Source organism: Diorhabda sublineata, chromosome 1 (assembly GCF_026230105.1).
Source record: "Diorhabda sublineata isolate icDioSubl1.1 chromosome 1, icDioSubl1.1, whole genome shotgun sequence".
Lineage (NCBI taxonomy): Eukaryota > Metazoa > Arthropoda > Insecta > Coleoptera > Chrysomelidae > Diorhabda > Diorhabda sublineata.
The window spans coordinates 24566343-24582963 of NC_079474.1; the positions used below are offsets into that span (position 1 = coordinate 24566343).

The 16621-nt window shown below is 31.4% G+C and overlaps 1 protein-coding gene across 4 annotated transcripts in view; it reads left to right on the top strand.

The window, feature by feature from the left end:
- Positions 1-16621, top strand: part of LOC130441257 (RNA-binding protein Musashi homolog 2) — a 453235-nt gene that overhangs the window by 90228 nt on the left and 346386 nt on the right. Inside the window, exon 2 of one of the 4 annotated variants that reach the window (XM_056774881.1) lies at positions 10643-10710. The exons of the other annotated variants lie outside the window; for them this stretch is intronic. The gene's annotated coding sequence lies outside the window, so the exon portion shown is untranslated. The remainder of the gene's footprint in view (positions 1-10642; positions 10711-16621) is intronic. 4 annotated transcript variants of the gene reach the window in all.

Sequence of the window (16621 nt, forward strand, 5' to 3'; positions counted from 1 at the left end):
AATGGGTCTATAAAAATACAAACCAGATTTATTACAAAAGTATTTATAGTTCTGGGTCTCCTAATTTTAAACCTTGGCATACGCATTAATATTTGTTTCTACTGTTGTACCTATTTCAATGACTGAAATCATTGACTGTTGTTCTACCAGCATAAGTATGTGGAGTTATGATAAAGTAAGGAACAAAATTTATGAAACGTTCAACGTTAATTTTGGAAAAATAATGCTAAAACGTATTACATAAGAAGAAACTGAAAGAATTATGGAAAACAAATTGAAATAGATTTTGAACTTATGGAAGAAACTATATAATGAAAGAATTCACACTTGGAGTTGCCTTGTTGAAATATAAATTAGTATCAATTGTTTTAATGAAATAACTGTGACAGTCCTCGTTATACGAGAGTTGCTACTCAAGTTTTACGATAGACACATTGGATATGGCTTTATTGATTTTCAAAATATTCTCCACTAAGATCAATACACTTTTTCCATTCCGATTGAGGTACCTCCAAGAGATGTCATTTGAACGCATCGACCGCTCACATTGTAGTGTTGGAAAATGATTCGTCTTCTGCGACTGGTTTTTCAGCATTAAACGCAATATACTATATCAAACGCAAACTTTTTGACAGTCAAATGTTGATACAATATTGAATGTATGCGAGTGGAACTAATGCCTATATATGCCCCAACCTCACGATGTGTGACATGACGATTTTGCAATATCAGTTTATGCAAAGCATCGATGTTTTTCTAGCACAACAGCCTATTTTGGACGACCTTCACGAAATTGATCCTGTATCGAAGAACGACCACGATTGAATTAGTAAATCCACCGAAATCTGGTAGCACGAGATGGTAACACTGACTTGGATTCCATTTTTTACCAAGTTGAATGTTACAAGTATCTGTAAACAAATCAAATAGCGCTCGTATGACAACATACGTTCACCATTAAAAATGTCAAACATCAGTGTTGCCATATCTCAAAATTTAAGTTGCAGCCCTCGTACTAATTTTATAATTATGACTCTTTTAACCGAGAGAAAAATTTTTATGGTTCCATCTATAGACTAGAAAAAGCATGTGCCTTATTCAACATTCAACATTTTGAAACAGCTCAAATTGCTAGAAGCATAGCTAGAAAATTTAATGAAACAAGAAGCGTAAGGGATGCCTCAAAATGTAGACCAAAAATAAAAAACAGTAAAAGGTTTTTAACTCTGACTACAGAGTATACTGCCCGAGATGAGATAATAGACTTTTTAAAAATAAATAGTATCTGACTACAGCCGAATATACTTGCAAACGTTATTTTACACATTCTACGGTGTTTTATGAATAATATTTGTCAAAAAAACATCTAGTAGAACAAGAGATGCTAAACCAAGATAAAGAATTGCAGATATACAACGCTATGTTTTGAATATAAACCAAAACAACTTGGATTAAATTAAGCTCAAGCATCGAACGTGGTAGATTCGACTACGTCCACTTGTTCACTTTGAGTACTTGACTTTCTCGCATATTTTTTTATCCGAGATATAATGAAGTTGTTTGAAGAGGAAATAATTAGATCACAAGTCAAAACTTATATAATAAATGAATGATGAATGAAAACCAATGTTTCTGGAACTGTTGAAAGTAGCTGTCAAATGGTGAGCTCTGCTATACTGACGCCATAAACTTTTTGCCGGCCTATAAACTAGAGAAACTGGTCGTCAAATAATCAAGTTAACATGCATTGTAGATTATAACGCTTATATAAGAGCTGTTGATCAATCAGTTAATTTTTTATCGCATAACACATCGCATTGCGCTGTACGCTGTACTGCTCCAGAGAAACCGCGCACTACAAGAACCACGGCTCTCGACGAACTCGACCAATACGCAAACTGCAAATTTTCAGACAAAGATACGTTTTGTTGGAAATCGACCGATTTCCGCTACTGCGCTTGGGGAAAATCCCCAGTGGATTAGACAAAACATCCCATTGCCTCCAAAAAGTAATGTTTGGTTAAGAATAGTCAGGGAAAGATTTATTTTTATATTATATTTATTTATTTTTTTTCTTGTAACACCTACCTAAATAATTTTTTTACAATGCAGAAAAACTGCATCAAATAACTTAATAAACTTTTAAACAAAATCTATTGATGACGTCTTAACTTTGAAAAAGTTGACTTTTTGACTCATCTCAAAAGACACAGAATAAAATAAACTAATTGGAGTGTTTTTAAATTTTTTTTACAGTGAACATTCTCGTTTTATAAATTTTTAACATAACCCTATAGATATGTACGAGAAAAAAATCAATTAATCACTAATATTAATTGAGTACTATTTATTTTGAACACATGAACATACCTATTTAATAATATATATATATAACTTGAGAAAATCGCAAGAGAATATTTGAGAAAAATATCTACGAGCTAATCTGCTTTGACTGTCTACATAACAACGATATAAATAATTTATAGTCGACCATTCGACTATTTTTTGTGATATTTTCTGAAAACTTAGCTCAGAGATGTTCGATTTTTTTCGCTCTAGTTGCTACCTAGAAAAGAGGAAATAATTAATGTGGTCATAAATTTGGGTTGAAATATTTGAAAATCGCTGGTGAACATATCTAATTTGCAGTTTATTGTAGCGTATGAAGTGTTTTGTTAAAAATTATAGACCTCACTCGGCTTTGGTTAGTACGAAGTTCCACGAATGTGATATTGATACTCTTTTTCACACATCTTAGCTGAAGGTTACACAAAAAGCTGCTATTCTCTGTACAATTTGTTGTTAAATACATTCGATTAACATTTTTCCGTCTTCTTCTTGGAGGAGATAATTTGACAATATGTTGTTTGTTACCACAGACACTGTCTCTTCTCAACATGGTTTATTTTGTTCTAATTATTAGTTCTATGGATGATCTAATATTGAACAATAAACACATAAATAGCAAAATTAGACAATTGAAATCACAGATAAACAGATCAAATAAAATAACTTCCATAAATAGTTCTATAATTTCACTATCATTAGCATTAAAATCTGTATAAAGCACATGAAATCCAAAGATATCAACCTACAAAGAAATGCAAAAGAATGTATAGGTTACAACTGATATACAATCAGAAAACTGCAGAACTGCAGCGACAGGACCCGAATTTATTATGATAATGATGATGATAATGATAAAAAGATGACGTTATATAATATGTAAATTGTGAACAGCCTCTATACCTAATAATTTTATTGTTATAGTGAGTTGTTGTTTATAACATTATAATAAAAATGGCAAATTTACTAAATCGTAAATAATAGACTTCCGCATAGAAATATTCAACAAGGAATTCAACAGTTACAAAAATTTAAAAAGAATTTAAGGCTAGTGGAAATATGGAAAATATATTTAAGAATAAACGCCGAAAACGGATTGCGGATGAAGACACAGAGTTTGAAGTGATGCTTTCTGTCGTAGAAGACCCAAAAATGTCATTAAGAAAAATGGCATCTGCAATACTACTTCAGTAAGTAAAAATACAGTGGCAAATATGTTGAAAGGTAATAAATATCCTGCACACCAACCGCAATTTGTACATACGTTACTACGAAGGGATTACGATATTCGTTGTGAATTCTGCGCTCTGATTCAAAGAAAGTTGGATAAAGACTGTGTTTTTTTACAAGAACGTTTCCGATGAGGCAACATTTTCTTCAAACGGTACCGTCTCATCACAAAATTGTCACTGGTGGTCTAACAGTAATCCAAACTTTGTAATGAAAACTCGGAACCAATATTCTTTTAAAACGAACGTATGGTGTGGTATAAAATTAATTAGCTGGACCTTTTTTTATCAAAATTCCTCAAATGCCGCACAATACTTACAATTATTAGAAAAAAAAATAAGTGATTTCCCGTTACAAGAAGGTATGATAATTTGGTTCCAACAAGACGGTGCTTCCATCAATAGTACATTAAACGTTAGAGTACTCCTTGAAAATATGTTTAATGGGAAGGTTATTCACAGTTATTCAGATATTTTTCGACCTCCCAAGTCTGCTGATTTGACTCCCCTTGACTTTTTTCTGAGGTTACTTAAAACAACAGATTTATCGGCTAGAATAATTAATACAGAATGATTAGTAAATAATCCAGAAAACCTAAATGTTCATAATAAATGTCTGTAATTGCATATTTGAATATAACTTTCAATTTAAAACAACTTTACTCCATAACATTTTTCTGAATTGTGAAATATAAAGATACTTTACTCTTGCACGAAATTCAAATTTTTTTATAAATCTGCTTTAAAAAATTGATGTCTGATGGTTGCATTTTAACTTTAGGACCATGCAGAACTTTTTATCAAGAATAAAAATGTTTTCCATATGTTTTCAACTTAAGTAGATACACTGTATATTGGACCGCATTGTATATTATTATTGTATAAAAAATATTGCTGAGAGACTGAGCATTTATGAAAAGAAGACTTCGATCTATTGAATATATTTCAAATTGTATCGAAAATTATCTGTATCCTCTGTCTTTATGCAATAACAATTATTAATTTTCTTTCTAACCAAGAAGATATCAATAAAAATCCAGTTTTGTCGACTGTCAACAAAAGTTATGAAACTTTTACTACCAGATTAAAACCAATATCGAGGTAATGCTTCGCTATCATAAATCAAATTGATTCTGCTTTATTACCATATTTACATGAAAAGAAATTCGTAAAAATCCCTGTAAACCGGAACGTCATATTATAATCATTAAAGATGATCTTAGCCGATAATTTTGTTCGAAACTCAACATGCCAGGAATTTATATAATATAGGCCAGATATACGTAGAGTATTTATGTTAGTAGCGTGGCTAATAAGCGTCTAAACAACTGTGTAACAGACATCGGAAAAGGAAGAGCCTCTCAATGCAACCGTATGTTTATTTTGCACACATTTTGTGCTATAACTCCTCCAATTATAGATCGACTTTGATAATTGTTTTTTCGTTTGTTAAGTTATAGTACGGAGGTAGAACATTTTATCGAAATTGATTCAGGAAATTCTGTTAGAATCGACAAAAAACCAAATATACTAAGATGAAGTTTAATCATTGTTCTTAAATATAACTACGCCCTTGGGCTAGACTTTCATTGGGCCTTGATAAGTTCACCCTCTTCTGGGAATTGTACACCTGCTGATCATCAGTCTCATTTTAAATGTTTTTTTTGCATTTCTTCGTCCGTTTTTCTACAAGCGATTTTTCTTATAGTTGATAATTCTCAAACGTAGCTTTCTCATTTGACGAGTGCTATTTACAGGCTTACTATAAAGGATGAGTAATGAGGAACTCCACATACTTCTACATGGATATCATGGGGCTACTGAAAATTGTCACTTCCCCTTCCTTACTAGTTTACAGAGTGATTGTGATTGTAAAATTGAGCATAAATCTTAATTGGTTATTGTTTTTATGCATATATATCAAATTTTTTCATGATGCAGTACACGAAGCATACGATTGGTATAAGTTAATACTAGAAATATGCAACAAAGTGTCGCACTTTCATTAAATTTTCAGTGAACCATAATATCTTACTAAAAATAGAACAACCCCAATGACATATCACATAATAAGAAATACATTTAAACAAATGTTATACATTTCTAGTATTTTAACTAAAATGATAAACTATATCGAATTACAATGACAAAAAGAACCCAACAAAAAACAAATAAACATAACGAGCAACAAATTCAAAACAAAAATTTAAATTATGTAGCAAAGATCCATAAAAAGAACTTAAAATGAACAATAATTACAATAAAACAGAAATATTTTGAAGTAGATTTCTGAAATGAAACGTAGCAGAAACCACACATTTTTGTTGCCGAATTGTTAATTGCCATATTGAATTACGGATACTGGAAATGTAAAAATAAATAATGACAAATAAAATAAATCAACTAATTGTTGTTTGCTATGTTATTTCGTTGTTTTACTGCCAGTTGTACGTAGGAAAATACATCCCTTGAACAACAACGTTTGCGATGGCAAGCAAATTCGTAAAATATTATGTAGAGTCCAAAGGGACCTCTCCCCTTGAAGAACCATCAAAAAGTGAGGACGTACTAATTGGACATTTATAACCGAAAATATTAACTGGGATCGATATTTCCATGATAACATGATTGTTAATACATCGACAAAATTGCAACACTGCATCATAAATAAATTTAAAAAATCGAATGATCTGAGAGGCTTTACACATGATAGAAATATGTTACTCATGACTCACTCTGTGTGTACAATGTCAACCTGGATAGTTGAAACGATTGCTGAAACAGATCAGATTCTAGTATTTAGTTTTTGAGATTTAGCCCTGTCCGTCTGTACTTCTATCCGTCCTGAAGAAATTAATTAAATTAACCAAAATGTTATCCCATTGATGCAATTGTCCTGAAACATCAAATGACAATAGATGACAATTGGATTCAATGGATGTCAATTCATTGCATAAACTAATTATTAGGGAATTGTCGAGAAATCGTGAGTACAAAATTATTAAATAAATGAAATTATGGATATTTTTCTTGTTTCATTTTTCATGGACACTATGAGTGCGCGACTTTTTTACTTGTTTCCAATGGGTTAAGGGGATCAAATCATACTTGTTCAGAATGTTTTTACTTTTACAATAAAAAAATAAATTTGATTTTTTAAGCTCAATGCGTTAGATTACAATTGATTATCTTCGCAACAAGTAGACGGCATTTTATTAATAATAATTTTTGTATCAAAAAGCTCTTCTATTTACAAACCAAACTGAAACAGATATTTCATTTTGAAATATAGTAGGTTCTCATCAAATCAAATCTTTATGTCAAATATAATGTCGGTAAATTATTTCCAGAACATGTCGACAATATTTTCTCAAATCAGATAATGTTGTTCCACTAAAGCTTTTATTAATCCTGTTTAAAAAGTTGTGCTTAAAAAATTTACAAACATTGGCAAGTCGATATATTTTTAGTGAGAGGTTTACGTATAACTGAACTCATCGCTGCGTGTCACCACCTTGTGATTAGTTCACAAATGATGTGGGAAACCGTTATTGGATTGCTGACAAAGTTAATTTAATTCGTCCGCGTAGTGTTGTCGCGGTTGTGTGGTGACGTTAAGTCGCGTCTGGGAAGTTCACGTTGAGAAAAAAAATTATGCAATTATTAAACATTAAAAGTGCAAACCTCACTTAATTTAAACTTGGACTAATTAATTTGGATTTGCTTTAGGCCAATATATAATTATTCTCATTTTATAGAAAAAATCTCTATTTTATTAGATTTAATTTTTCGAAACCTAATCCTACTAGTTTCATACATAATTTTCCACAAGAAACTGGAAACTTTGAAAAAAAAGTTATTATATTATTAGTATTGGCTTGATTTGATTTTTTCTACTGTAAATACTAATATTTGAATTAATTATAATTTCATATATGAATTTTTTTATTCAGCGATAACAAAAATGCGTTGACGGGCGCCATGCAATGATCGCAAGTTCAAGTCTAACTGGGAACTTTGCAATTTTACATTGTTGTCAGTATGTTTAATGGATTTACCTTTATTTCGATAACCTCCCAAAGATTGATGTAAAACAAATCATTTATTGAAGCTTACAACTAAATGTGATTTCAAATGAAAAATAGATTCGATAGATCAGTAGTTCTTGAATGCGGCTTATAATCTTGTTGTTGGTGGATTCAATTTCATCAGAGAAGTGAATGATGAAAAATTCAATTTTTAGAAAAAACTTTATTTTACTCTAAAAGAATTTTATGTCTTATGAAACTAACAAGGGTAGAATGAAAAGTTAAATAAAAATGTGGATAATTATAATGTTTAAACCTAATCGCGATTTTTGAAATATAAACTGAGAACAGAATAACGTTTTTATAAAATTCTCTGCCTATACTCTTCTAATATTGTCATCATCATTCAGAAAGCCAATTATATCAATATTTACGCCACTTCGCTGATTTAACTTTTATTTCTGATACTCTGGGTATCGGTAGCTTGTGAATTATTGCCTTGGTCATCTTCACTTTCCAACAATTTTTTCCTAAATCTGCGTCTGTCAAATGTTGCCACTTGATGGATACTTATAAATGAATTACGTGTTGTGCAAAAACACCTGTATATGTGGATTCAAAAGAAGTCTCTGTCAACTTGACAATATAATATGGGGTCATTTTAAACTTTTAATCTTAAGAGCTTGTGGTCAAATAGCAGGTTAAAATTTAAAAATCATGGTTCAAAAAACAAACTGAAAATTGCGAAAGAATATATCATATATATGATTACACTACAATGGAAAATATTTTTTAAAGCGTTTCCCATTTTAATTACTGGAAAAGAAATTTTCCTGGATAAAGATTAACACTTAATAAACTCTCTAAAGTTGTTATTCGGAAATAATAATCCATACAATCTATTCCCATTCGTGACATGTTATTAAACCCATTAATTCTATACTTGGCATGGCAACAGTAACATAAAATGATATTAATCAACATGTTAAAATGTTTGACATACCACATTATCACTGTGACAAATAGGTTGTCTTTTTGTTCAGCTGTATTTACTTCTCCTTTTAATAAGTGGCTGGAGAAAATATGTCCACAAGTTCCAAAAAGCAGTTATAATTTTAGCATACTCTCACCGGTCCAGAGACAGTGGAATTCATATAATACTTTATGCTGTTTACCTGATAATACACAGGTGTGGAATGAGTGCAAGCAGTTATTGGGAAATGCAAAATTGCAAACAGACTTTTCAGTGTTTAGAATCAATTTCATCTATTTATGTTTGAAATACAAAAAAAATCTATTATATGGATCCACACAAGAGCGTTTCTACCAAAAAAAAATTGCGAGATCTATTATTCAGTGACGGGCCCTCGCAGTTTATCGTCCTTTCCAAATTGTTGTGCTGCTAGTCATAGAGGTTATGATGGGATACTTTTCATGTTAACGATTTGTAGAACTTTTGGGTGTGGTTTAGCGTGTGTCATGCATTACTCCAAACTTTACGCGACAAATTTCTTTAGCGCTTGCTTTAAACTGTTTTTCTCTAAAAGTTTATTAGCAGGCTACTTCCATTCGCTCATTTTTATGGTGATCTATAGTAATTTTGGTATCTATCTTGTTCAGTCTTATCCTCATCGTGGGCTTCATTTAAACTGAATGAACCCTTTCAAGTCGAAACTTTCATCATTATGTTGTTACCGTATCGCACTTGCTGATCCTAGGTTTTTTCGCCAAGATAAACCATCTCACAGAATGTATTTTACAACTGGCCAAAAAACGTGACTTATTTTCTAATTTTATTCTGATAATATTCCTTGATACGGTTATTGCACACAATATAGGAAAGGAATGTTGTTTTTCAAATATGCTGAAGAAATTTATTCTTTCTACACAAAAACTAGACCTCTCAAAAATTCTAAAATCAACAAATTCCTTTTCAAATAGTGTATCTGTCGACCAAACTAAAAAATTTGTCATTGTAAAGCATCAGGGGGTTCATGAGACACGAACCCTTCTACAGAACAATGGAAGTAGCACTGGAAAAGAAGGTAGGTGGGAGCAAAATCAATTATTGGGACAACCTACAACCAGAGTAGATCTGCTGAATGTATCAATTTAGGTGAAAACAATCTATGAATACTAACAGTTCTATCGGGGCGCCTCAACAAAACACCTGAAGACGCTTGACGTAGCAGATAGTGCGGCGTGAAGGTTTTGTTGCACAGAGGACAAAACCTCTATCCACATTCGAAGTGTGAAACACTAAGGAACTTCAAAGCATTACACCTGGGAGCATATGAAATAGAAGACGAAGGTCTCTGACAATTAAAGCTATCCCACATTCTACGCTTTTTAAAAGGAGTATTAATGGATCAGCTGTTCTCCAGTATCACAGCAAGAAAGGGGTACACAATAGACCCTTTGGGTCGCAGTGTATATGAGATCCCAAATCAATACATACATACATACAAGAGGAAAATAGAGGTAACTAGATTTTAGATGAGAAATGCATTTCTTGCCTAAAATAATGAGCTTCATGTAAAGCGGTGAAAATTAATTAAGTCGAGAGCTGAATTGAAATTTCAAAATAAATTACTTCGTGTATTCGTAAAAATGACATTCATTTCTATTTGAATAATCAGAACGTAAAGTAACTTAATAAAGGAGATCAGGAGCAAAAAACCATTAATTGTATGCCAAAATATTCACTTCCAACTGACTACAATATTTAATTAAATTGATTTGAAAATTATCGTGTGTGCACTATTTGCTATAACATAATAAATTAGTACGTAATTGCTAGACTGGCTAGAAATAATGCGCACTGGCTTTACATTTCGTCGTCAATAGTTTCCCAATCAAAATAATTTATAGAAACATGGAGTATAGTAGTGCACTTGTTATATACAATTGATTTTTCAAATGTTTGCGAATATACACTATATTATGATTGAGAAACATTGGAATTATTGAATTTATAGAATTTATTCAATTTGAATCGCCAATGATAGCAGCATATGATCTAATTACTTATTTTTGTAGGTGAAACAAAAACCATAGAGAAAATCAAAGTAATTCTTAAAATAATATCACTACAACTTCTTCGAAACGTAAGTAACAATAAATGTATTAAATCTCATTAGTATCAATTAAAAGCAGTATTCAACAGAAACACGTACAATACTTATTAGATTATACTCACAATCCAGCTCATCATCAATAAAACGACCAGAAAATTCCGGAACGGAATCACAGGTCTTGGCAAATGAGTGATTAATTCTGAGAAATCGAAGAAAATAAAAAAATAGCCATATAAGTTAGTTGTTACTGAAAATTGCGTCTCAAATATAAATCAGTTGAATAGTATTTCAGTATTCAAATAAATGGGAAGGGAAAACATTGACCGAGTGTTTAAATTTATCCCAACCATTAGGCCAAAGTGTAAATTAATAAGAAAACATAACGGTATGAAAGAAATTAGAAATCCTAATCCAGAAACAAGTGCACAAAAGAGGAGATAAGAAATAGCAGGAACCAAATCTTGAAATGTGGAAACGAGTGAAATTTACTATTGTCCTCAAAAAATTCAATAGCATAAAAAAGGATAATCAAATTTTATTCAACACATTGATATGAGCTGTTTAACCTTATGATTCCCCAATAAACAAAATTGATAATGTAAAATTTTTCTTATTTATTTACACTATTTCTGTTCGTATGGAGAACATTGTCTTTTATCACTTAATTTATTTAAAAACTCTACAATACACTTAACTAAATCATGTAATGATCAACTTATCACTGATACTTTACCCACTTATATAATTTCTTTAAATTATTCGGTTACTTCTCTATGATTTTTAAATATAAACTAACAGCCTCTAAACAAACTCGTTTATATATCCAAAGCGAAGTTTTCGAAAATTTTAGAAAATAAAGAAACAAAACAAATGAATAAATAGACCTTCCTAGAAATTAGTTCAAAAGAAACAATGTGAACAAATCGCCTGCTATGATAAAAACAAACATCAAACGAATTCCGCGGTATATCAAACGTGCCGCGCCTTCGCTGAATTTAAAATTCCATTATAACCGAACAAGGCCGACTTCATGTCGGGGACAAGTTCGTAACAATATCTCCAAAAAATTTTTTATCTCACAACCCCTTTTATTTGTAATCTGTAAAATATACAATAAGCAAATTGTTAATAGCAATTCTATTAATGTTATAAAGTTTTTTGTTACGATTTCACTACTTAAACTACTTAACCGATCATCACGAAACTTTGTACACATATTCTTGGCGGCATTAGAAGTAACATAGGATATATTTAATAAAAAATAAAAAAAAATTCACGAAAAATAAACTAATTATTTGTCAAAAAAACTCAAAATCCAGCTTTGTCAACATCATCTGGCATTCTAGTATTGAAGTTCCAATCCAGAGTACTGTATTACCGACGGTCACATCAATTTCCTATCCAATCCAATAATATTTGAATTCCAGTTATAGTTTGGATTAATCGATACTTTAATGAACAAAATTGTCATATTCGTGTGAAAAGTAGAAAATCAAGTAGAGCTATTGAATGGAAAATTGAAGAAGTGGTATAAGACTTCAACTGAAGGCTACTCAATCTATGCGAGTCTTAATTAAAGTAATATAAAAGCAAATATTATACCTCAATAATTTAAATATAATTTTGACCATGTGACCAGCACTAGGACTACAATTCATTTATTCATCATTTTAAGGACCGGAAAACCAATAAAACTGATGAAGCTCATGAAAATGATACTCTAAAACACTCAAACAGGAAAAAAAATTAAACAGAAAACAACAGATAAATGAAGGATTTCTACTATTCGCCTCTGAAATAATTTCGAAAATGTATTCCGTCATTCTCCAAAGGGGAAAACAACTACTTTCCTGGCTAATCCCTCGACGAATATTGAATTACAACTCCTCTGAAGAGAGTGTAAATAGACCTTTTTGTCGATATTAACATCCCCAATGGCTCACAATTAGAAGGAGAGGGTATAACTACTGACTAGTTTCGACGTTATCACGTCCCGAACTGAAGACAACGTCAAAGAGCGTCGCATTTGATACATGTAGTTAAACATTTCGTAGAGAACGCCATCCTCATGTCCCAAGAGTTCTAGAAAAATAAAGACACTAAACAAATAAATGAATTAAACTTCCCAAAAACGATTTAAAAGAAACAATGTAAATAAACCGCTTGCTATAAAAACATAGATCAACCGGGTATTTTATCAAAATCGGAACCGCTGATTTGCAGGAATCTACAAAGCAGGACCAACTCCAGGGAGAAGATGAGTTCGTGACAGTATGAAGAAGCGGAATAAACACCACGGGAACACTAAAAACATAACAACAAAGTTGCTAGCCTATGCAGATGATGTCGTAATTTTATCAACAAGTGAAAAAGAATTTAAAAAGAAATGACAGAAGTACCGAACGTAAGAGTAAACGAGGAGAAATCAAAGTACATAAAAATGATTCATCCCAAAACGCATGAAACAAAGAAAAATCATGGAGTAGAATTCATCAGTCATCATACCGATACTATTTCATGCAAGCGAAACGTGGATAATGGATAGAGAACAAATTAGATGTATGGGAGAGGAAATTATTTAGAAGAATATTAGGAGGTAAAAGGAGGGATACATATGGAGGAAAATGATAAACCAGCATATAAAAAACCTGTACAATGCACAAGAAATTGGAAAAATCAAGATCGAAAAGACTAGGATTCTTGGAACACTTCAAATAATACCAGAATCAAGAACGGTAAAGGTGTGACCGACATAAATATGTCAGGAAAACGTAAAAAAGAAATATCCATGAATCCAAGAAATCATCTATGAAGAGATACTCCATTGAGTACCATAGACCATGTTCATACTTTCTTAAAATAGTCACATGAGATTGAGCATGCTTCGTTTTATTCTGTAATTTTATACTATATAATAATTTATGATATATATTCAAACGAAAAACAGAAACTAACACAACTTATAATGTCACACCCAGTTTACGAAATTCTTTACATTTTTCATTCAGATATAAAACTAATTATGAAAATTTCAACCATTCAATCATTTATTTCATGAATTTTGAATAAAATTGTTGGATTGGTAGTGTATTTGAATATCATGGCTAAAGTTAGAATTAAAGCATTTCATGGCCTGTTATTTTATAGTATAGCAATCAAACAATATTATAAATTGAGTAGTATCGATAATAAAGAGCAAATTTATGTTTCGGAAAATGAAAATGCTGCTTATCTGAAAAAGGAGTACAAAAAGAAAATTAAATGATAATTTGTTGGTAATTGAAGCATTCATAACTTACTGGAATGAATAATTGAACGCAATGAAGATTAAAACTTTATTGAATTCAAACAAAATAGAACAAACACACGGTGTAATACAAGAAGGAGATTAATATCATATATACTAATAGGGAGAGTAAAAATATTCAATCCAAGGTCCCAAAATTGATTCATTCTTTAAAGTGTCTTCATAAATGCTCTGAAACTTTTGGCGAAAACGTTAAAAAAAGCTGTCTCCTCATAAGAACCGGACACTATTAGACTTGAGTGGGAAATAGCGTAACTAAAAGGACTCGAACGGGAAAGAACATAAAACAGCATAAAAGAGCATAAAATGAGAATGACCCAATAGTTATTTTTGAAATTGAATTTTTTTGTTTTTTTGTTCGGTTCAGTTTCCTAACTGGTTCCTTGAATAAACAAAATCCTCTTGTCTTTGGCCCTCGTCTAAATTCCTGAAACCATTATCACCCCATTTCTTTCTGTCTTTTATCTGTCTGTTGCAAATTGTTTGTATAGTATTGTCACTGTCATTGTATTGCAATGAGTATAAATTCTGTTATTCCGGCACGAATTGTGGCAGCTTCAGAAAAAGGGCGCGGTCAGTGCGAAACGGTATGTAAGTCTCTCGAATATGCAACGACTATGCCAGCGGCGGTACGAAAAGAATGGTTTACACACGAGAAGACTTGCTTCAGGACAAGGCAGAACTACAACAGCCAGAGGTAACAGCTTTCTTCTTTCTAGTATTTTGAGAAGAAAGTAAATATAAGAGAGTGAACAGTTAGGAGACAAATTCTCAAACTAGAGCTACAGTACCGCCGCTTCTGCGAGAACACCAGATGTCAGTTTGAATTTTGCACTTTTCTTCGACAATAGCGGATTGGAATTACATATTGTTAACCAATGAATCCCAATTCTGTCTTAAAGGGCACAATTAATGTTTAAGAGTGTGGCGACGACATTGACCTAACGAGAAAAGTTTCCCTTAATGGGAAGTATAAAAGAATTTCAACTTTTTGAAATCGTTACCCCACGCATACACTTTGTTATCAAAGGTATCTACAATGAAATAGACCAACTGAAGAGAAGACGTTGACCAAATAAAAATGTTTGGAATATTATTGAAAGAAATGCATACTTCAGTTTCAACAGTACTGGATCTCAACGTTTCTATGAAATCAGTCTTTTTCAAAATATTTCAAGAGATATAAAAGTTTTTCATCATAAAATGTGGAGAATTATTTGATTGCAATCGTGTTTAACATCATTTTAACGCGATTATAGTGTTTCAATGAATAGGGAAGCTGCAAAAAGTTTCCTCTTTTTGAAATCGTTACCCCACTCGGTCACTTATAATAAGAAATGTATCTTCACTGAAATAGAACGTTTACCAAATCAAAATATTTGGAATATTATTGAAAAAATGCTTACTTTAGTTTCAATAGTACTGGATCTAAGCGTTATTCAAAATATTTCAAGAGATGTAAAAATTTTGCATTAGAAAATGCGGTGAATCATGCAATTTTAATTAACTGCAATCGTGTTCAACATCATTTTGAAGTGACTATGGACTAAATCTATTCAATATATTCGAGAAAAGCGTCCCTGAATGGAGAAGTTTCAAAAGTTTTGGGAAAGAAAATCCTATCGTAATAGGAAAATATTTTTGAAAGAAAAGCAAATATTATCTTTTTATTCCTACTCCCCAACTTCTCTTTCACTCATAGAGACAAGTCTTCTCTTTGAATTTATAATAAGGTAGGACTGGCACATATATAATATGTGGTAGCAATTAGTAGATTAAACAGAAAATCAGAATTAATATTCAACTGATGGGATTGAATTATCTAAAATTATCAAAGTTAGATTGATATTAATGAATAAAAAATATTACCTAGAATTTATCACTTAGGTTTTTCAATTTTTTCAATCAGTTTATATTTGTGTTAATTTCATTTTTTTTTTTTTGTATGAACTACAGATTACTTTGGATAAAATAAATGACGCTCAGATAACAAATCGCTCTCAAGGAGATTGAGGTTGAAATCTAAAGGAAATGCAAAACTGATTTTCAAGCATACAAGTTCCTACTGGAAAAAGAGAATATTTGTTATGAGTGGAGAATATATTAGTTATATAAACAACTACAGAAAGGCTAGAGAGAATCTTCCAGATATTTTGAATGCTCTTTCATCACTATTGAATCTGTGACCTCAAATAACTATTCACCAGCGATGTATCAATTCCATGAAGGAGTGAGTACAATGGTTAAAATTATGATGATTTTGGTGATTTTTGTGAAGTATTTTCAATTTGTAAAAGAACCAAGAATCGCAGGGATCTATATCGGGACTTTACGGAAGCTGGCGAAGCAACGACTTGGTGTGTTGATTATTATTGCTACATAAGCTACCCTTCTTACAGCTTGTTTGAAACTAGAAAAGGGAGATATAGAGGAAGAGAGAAGTACTTTATTGCCAAAAAACTCTTCACAATTTGTAGACAAAAGCTTGTAGAAACTAAGAAAAATATACAAATAAATAAATCAAATAGAATAAAATCTAAATATAAAGTATATACAAGAAAACTAGGATAAATAACAAAATTACTTTTGAAAATGTGCCTGTGTAAATTTTTCTATGTATATGAAACACATTAC